This window comes from Bos indicus, chromosome 15 (assembly GCF_029378745.1).
Source record: "Bos indicus isolate NIAB-ARS_2022 breed Sahiwal x Tharparkar chromosome 15, NIAB-ARS_B.indTharparkar_mat_pri_1.0, whole genome shotgun sequence".
Classification (NCBI taxonomy): Eukaryota; Metazoa; Chordata; class Mammalia; order Artiodactyla; family Bovidae; genus Bos; species Bos indicus.
In genome coordinates, this window is record NC_091774.1 from 10,853,493 (window position 1) to 10,860,566 (window position 7,074).

A 7,074-nucleotide genomic window follows, 5' to 3' on the forward strand; every position below is an offset into this window, starting at 1 on the left:
AGACAATAAAGAATCTGTCTACAGTGCTGGAGACCCTAGTTTGATCCATAGGTCAGGAAGATCCCCTGGGTAAGAAAAATGGCAATCCACTCCAGACTGACTAACACAAACATATAAATATATAACACTTTATTCTGACAATTTAAGAATGATTTGTTCTTAAAACAAAAAGCACATTATAACACAGAGCCCTTACTACAGGATGTGTATCAGCTTATAACAACACGACACTTGCCAATTCCCATTTGAGAGAAGCCAGGCAGCTTGAATGTTTACAGAATAAATTAAAGTCACAGGAAAATTTACTCATTTAATTTGGTCCCAATTAGAGTGATTCTCCTCGAATAAAATCTGCAAAGATTAGTCATACCTAACATCTTTATGTCTTTATTAATAACACAAATGAACATAACTAAAGTATACTGTTATGGTCTTAATTGTAAAACACTGTCTGTTATAAATACATTGTCACAAATGATGAGTTATATATAATAGGGTCTTAAAACTCAAGTCACTGCTGCTAGATGCAAATGTGACACCATATATGATTTCCTTCTAACATATAAAAAGTAAAAAAGAGTCCTCCATGCAACTTATACTATTGTTTAGAAATTATTTACTAAAACTGATGAAATAAAATACCAACCCAAAAGAAAACATACCTCAGGTTGATTTAGGAACTTACAGAGCAAATTAAAATATACTTTAGCTGTTCAGAAAAAAAGCCCAAATCAAAAAAGTCTTTTGGGGGTAAATTCCTTCATTCAAAAAAATACATAAATAATTCTTTTCTGAAAACAAAGAATGTATTTCTAAACCAATTGATGGACTGGCATGATTCTTAACTATTATAATGAGAATGCAAAATTATTTTTACAACCTTTTTACAACTTCTTACAAGTTTAATTTGGCATATGCATATTTTTAATTCTCTTGAATTTTCTGGAGATGAATGTTTAAATTTGGTCTTCCAAAATTATTTGTTTAACATATAAAAATGAGCAGAATATGTCTTTTTATTTTGTTTTATGCTTGTATACATGAATTTTAATTAACTCAGAAACAGGTGATAATAAGATTAGTAGCATATAGAATGTATGTAGTTAATAGAAGCAGAACTAGAGACAGTTAGTGGAATTCATGTTTTTTTTCCTACCAAAAAACTGTATCCTAAATACTAATCATTTTGTGCCAGCGCAATAACTGCAAATATCACTAATAACATCATTAAGTCATCTAGCACTACATTTTAAGCACTAGACTTACTGATTTGGTATTACATTGGCTTGGTGATTGGCTTGTTAATATTTTCCATGACTTTATATCCACTGCAAAACTTGATTTTGCAACATTAATTTTGCCTATTTTAGAAAGATTAAAAACATGCTAACTATGCCATAGGTACAGTGTCTCTATGCCATACTCTTAAAATTACTTAATGACTTCTAAGATTTTTGATTATTGCATGCATGCATTTATTTAAGTGATAAAGAACTAGAAAGTGTTATGAAATAAAAGCACTGTCCCCTAATGACTCCAAAAATGAAATACAAGAAATGTATTACCTCTGGAGAAAGAGATGGCAACTCTCTCCAGTATTCTTGCCTGGGAAATCTCATGGACAGAGGAGCTTTGTGGGTTACAGTCCTTGGGGTAGCAAAAGAGTCGAGGAACTAAACAATAACAACATGACTTTTTCATCTTAAAGATCTATATATTTTACCTTTCATACTTTATATTATCCAAAGAGTCTGGCATGAATGTTGTTTTGAAAGTAGAGGCAGTGGAATTCTGATATTTCTTGTAGTTTATTTATTCATATAAAAGAAACAGTGTCTGTTTGACATGTGATGTATGAAGAACGAATGAATTTGTTTCCTTCTGTTCTGTTTGCAGTGTTCTTTATTGTCTTCCCACCCTTTCATCAGTCCTTCCTTCTCTTTTTGTTATCTTTGGTTTTTAATTCTTCAGCAAAGATATATATGAAACTCAAAAACAAACAAACAAACAAACAAACAGTAGCCTCTCTATTCTGAAAAATGTAATTATTTCAAAAGCTTTAAGGACTGAGATGGTCAATCTTTATGGTCTAAGAACTGCTTTGCACTCTTAATTAATATGTTAATGTCCCCAAATTTTTGTTGTTGTTATTGATTACATCTGTTGACTTTCATAATTTAAGAAATTAAAATGAGAAACTTGAAAACAGTTATTTATAATCCATTTTGAACTAGCAATAATGAATCATTGTTTGCTAGAATAAACATTTTATGAAAATGCCTGTATTTTTTCAAAAAAATAGTGAAAAGATTAGCATCATCTTATGTTTATCAAAAGTTAAAAAATATCTGCCTTAATAGAAGACAGATGGATTCTCATGTCTGCTTCTGCATTTAATCTGTTGCAATAAATGGGATGTAGCTGCTGGAAAACTCCACTCGACACTCATGAGAGACTTAAAGTATAAAAAAAGCAAATGTTAGCCCTGTTATGAACATAGTTTGATTTCCTATACTTCCTAAAAGGGTCATCAACACCCCAGATCCTAGGACCCCCTTTTAGAAACCACTAATGTTGGTTAATGTCAGTTTTATAAATCAGAATGATTTAGCTGTGTTAAGATTAAAACATTTATTATTATATCCATATATTTACACAGATTTGATTCTTTGTCTGTATGTGTTAGTCATTCAGTCACGTTTTATTCTTTGCGACCTCATGGACTCTAGCCTGCCAGGCTCCTCTGTCCATGGAATTCTCCAGGAAAGAATAAAGGTATCTTCCAGACCCAGCAAACGAACCTGGGACTCCTGCATTTACAAGCAGATTCTTTACTGTCTGAGCCACCAGGGAAGCCAAAATAGCTAATGTGAATTCGCTGTATAGAAAGCATTTAGGACTTCCCTGGTGATTCAGTGGTCAAAAATTCACCTGCCACTGCATGGGACACAGGTTCAATCCCTGGTTAGGAAGATTCTACCTGCTGGGAAGCAACTAAGCCTATATGTCAGAACTAGAGAGTAGCCTCTGCTCACCACAACTAGAGAAAGCCCACATGCATCAGTGAAGCCCAGTGTGGCAAAAAATAATAAAAATTTAAAAATTTTAAAAAGAAAGCATTTAGCTACCTAGTTTATAGGAATACAGGCTTAAGTGGTAACTAGCATTTTGTAAAAGGTACTTTTCTATTCCTTATAAAGCAAATACTTCAGCAGTGTGGCACAACATTCCATATAATCAGTAGGAAAACTAACATGACAATTAAGTCTTCTAGGGTTTACAGGCACACATGCATATGCAAATGCATACAAAAACCTAATAAGTAAAGGAATATAACCTAATGGCACAATTACATTTTAGAAATTTTTGTTCTAAGGCTAAAATTAATTACGTGAACCCATATAAATTTGAGCTACCATTAGTCAACTTTGAGTACAATTATAATTAAATAATCACCAGACTTGCATAGAAAATTGAAAGGCAGTTTAAGTATTTACGACTCTGAAAAGATTAAAAGGAGCAAATCTCCTCCTAAGACATAGATGTTTTTAATAATGTTTTTACCAGTTCTCTCTCCCATCTCCTTTCCCCAAGTCCTCTCTCATCATTTCACAAGCCCAGCAGTCACCTGAATAGCTCTAATTTTCTAAATCCTCCAATTCTCAGATCACATATATTCCTGTTTTGTTTAGTGCACTTATTTCTTCTTTTTCTACTTTCCATCATCCTTTAAATTTCTCTTCTTACACCAACTCTGCTTCATACTATGACTCAGTATAGAACCCTTGGCTCTGACAGTTCCATTTTCCTTCCTTTCACCAAAAATAGGGACAGCAAATACTGAGAGGCTGAATAAGCAGGAACAAAATTTGTAGTGAGTGGGCTGGGTAGGTGTAAAAGCTATGAATTTTTGTTTGATTTTTATTTTTGTTGAAGCAAAATAATGAATTCCGAAATAAAAAATGAAGGATGGTATTTCAACTTTAGTTTTCCAGTTGCTTCTACTATACATGAACATTGGAAGGTTTTTTCTTATTTGCTTCATTTTTTTCACTCTGCTTCCTGATACAACTCCACTTCCTGATGTTATGGAATCTAGGAGTGATTCTGAGAGGTGATAGCAATGTTCCCTGATATTACCTACTCGAGCCCTTCCAAGAGTTTTGTTAACCTAGTTTTCTAGTTAAATAGCAGCATGTCAATGCTGTATGTTGTCACCCTGCTTATTTAACTTATATGCAGAGTACATCATGAGAAACGCTGGGCTGGATGAAGCACAAACTGGAATCAAGATTGCTTGGAGAAATATAAAAAACCTCAGATATGCAGATGACACCATCCTTATGGCAGAAAGTGAAGAGGAACTGAAAAGCTTCTTGATGAAAATGAAAGAGGAGAGTGAAAAAGTTGGCTTAAAGCTCAACATTCAGAAAACGAAGATCATGGCATCTGGTCCCATCACTTCATGGGAAATAGATGGGGAAACAGTGGAAACAGTGTCAGACTTTATTTTTGAGGGCTCCAAAATCACTGCAGGTGGTGACTGAAGCCATGAAATTAAAAGATGCTTACTCCTTGGAAGAAAAGTTATGACCAACCTAGATAGCATATTGAAAAGCAGAGACATTACTTTCCCAACAAAGGTTCATCTAGTCAAGGCTATGGTTTTTCCAGTGGTCATGTATGGATGTCAGAGTTTGACTATGAAGAAAGCTGAGCACCAAAGAATTGATGGTTTTGAACTGTGGTGTTGGAGAAGACTCTCGAGAGTCCCTCAGACTGCAAGGAGATCCAACCAGTCCATTCTAAAGGAGATCATCCCTGGGTGTTCTTTGGAAAGAATGATGCTAAAGCTGAAACTCCAGTACTTTGGCCACCTCGTGTGAAAAGTTGACTCATTGGAAAAGACTCTGATGCTTGGAGGGATTGGGAGAAGGAGGAGAAGGGGACGACAGAGGATGAGATGGCTGGATGGCATCACTGACTCGATGGATGTGAGCTTGAGTGAACTCCAGGAGTTGGTGATGGACAGGGAGGCCTGGAGTGCTGTGATTCATGGGGTTGCAAGGAGTCGGACATGACTGAGCAACTGAACTAACTAACACTGTAGAGTGGCCTTAAATTGTATATCATCTAAAACACAAACCAATTCCATTTTTGGACAAACTAAAAAAAGAAAAAAACACACCTTTTTGAAAGGGTTTATCACTTCATCATTCTTTTGGTCACAGGCTCAAACCTGAGCAATTTGTGGAGAACACATAAGTAAAATGTGGTGAGCTGAATATTTTTAAGTGGAAAGAAGTAACAACTTAGAAACATAAAGAAGCATGAGTATATCTCCAAATATTGGTGTTGAGACTACAAGCAACAAAATAACAATTCATATTTAAATATAATGTTTTTAAATTAAAGCATACACCCTCAACAGCATCCCATATTTGATAATGTTCCATGCGTATTTCAGAGCACATTAGGTAAGGAAATAGGTGCATATGGGGATGGAGAGGTACAGGCAAATAGACCAGAAGAAAAGGAGGAAAACAACACAATAAAAAGAAATGGAATAATATGAAATAAAATACAGGAAAATACAAAAAGGATAACTTTGAATGAACATATGAATACAGTGTACTAGTATCAGATGAGAAGTAAAAAGGAGTATAAAATCTAGAAGTCAGAAAAGAAACAATAAATACAACATACAAGAAATGCTTTAATCAGTGTTCGTTTTTTCAAAGTTCATCCTAGTATTTCCAAGTTTAATTTTTTACCTTACTTCTTTATTTTACTGAAATTTAGGTTTTGAACTTCATTGTTTCCATATATATACATCTTTCTTATGCAAATATTCAGGTTCCTTTTACCTGTATCTGAATTCTCCAATTACCTGTGCTTTCTAAAATAACAATTAAATTAAAATGCAAAAGCTAGCCAGTGCAGACTCTGGTGTCCTGAGCACTGATACTGCTAAAGTCTCCTTTTGACTGCACAGAATCCAGTCAAAGCATGTGGGCCTGCATGCTTCCCATGCCAAAGCCTTACCAGAATCAGTCATGGGTGCCCCTGCCTGAGGCAGGAAGCCAGTAATGCTGGCAGGGGGCTACATGCTAAAGCATATTTTAGGAGAGCAGATCTGGGGAGAAGACTGCTGTTGGCTGCACAGAAACAAACTGAGGAAACTGAAATAAAGGGCTTTATGGCCAGAAATGCTCCTCGAGGAAGCCTGGTCTACCCTAGAAATGAGGCGTCATTGTTGAGTGGCATGCAAGGGGCTGGGCCACCACTGCAGCACCCCTCTCTAACCACTAGAGCTTGTCTCTTTGGGCACTGGGAGGGATGTCCCCCAGAGGGAGCATTACCAAGTTGTTGCAACTTCCTGCTGGCCCATGCCACCACAGGAAGTTCACACACACCCCAGTTGTGGCTGCCTTATCTCACACTGGGCTTCCCTGGTGGCTCAGACGGTAAAGCGTCTGCCTGCAATGCAAGAGACCTGGATTCGATTCCTGGGTCGGCAGGGTCCCCTGGAGAAGGAAATGGCAATCCACTCCAGCACTCTTGCCTGGAAAATCCCATAGACGGACGAGCCTGATAGGCTACAGTCCGTGGAGTCGCAAAGAGTCGGACACGTCTGAGCGACTTCACTTCACTATCTCACACTGGCCTGAGTGCATAAGTGCCCTGATCAGCCTGAGAGTCCCAATCAGCCACTGCTTTCACCCCATCTCAACTGGGCAGGGAACAGATGCCTGAGGGTGGCACACATGCAGAGGTGGGACCAAAAAAAAAAAAAAAAAAAGTGCAGCCCCAGGGTTTGTGAGGCTAAGGAAGAGGAATGGCAATCTCTCTGTGCAGCTATCTCCCCGACAGATTAAATCCCCTTGGTCTGCTTGGTAAACCCTGTGTTTGTGGAATATATAAATGGACAATGAGTAACCCCACAATGGAGAAAGTTGTGATATAACTGGTATAACTTTGGCAACATTGGACTTTGGGGGCATGTACACATGGGCAGTAGGCGAGGACAGAGTGTGGTGCCTCCACAGTGCCCAGAGTTGGTCCGTAGCTCTG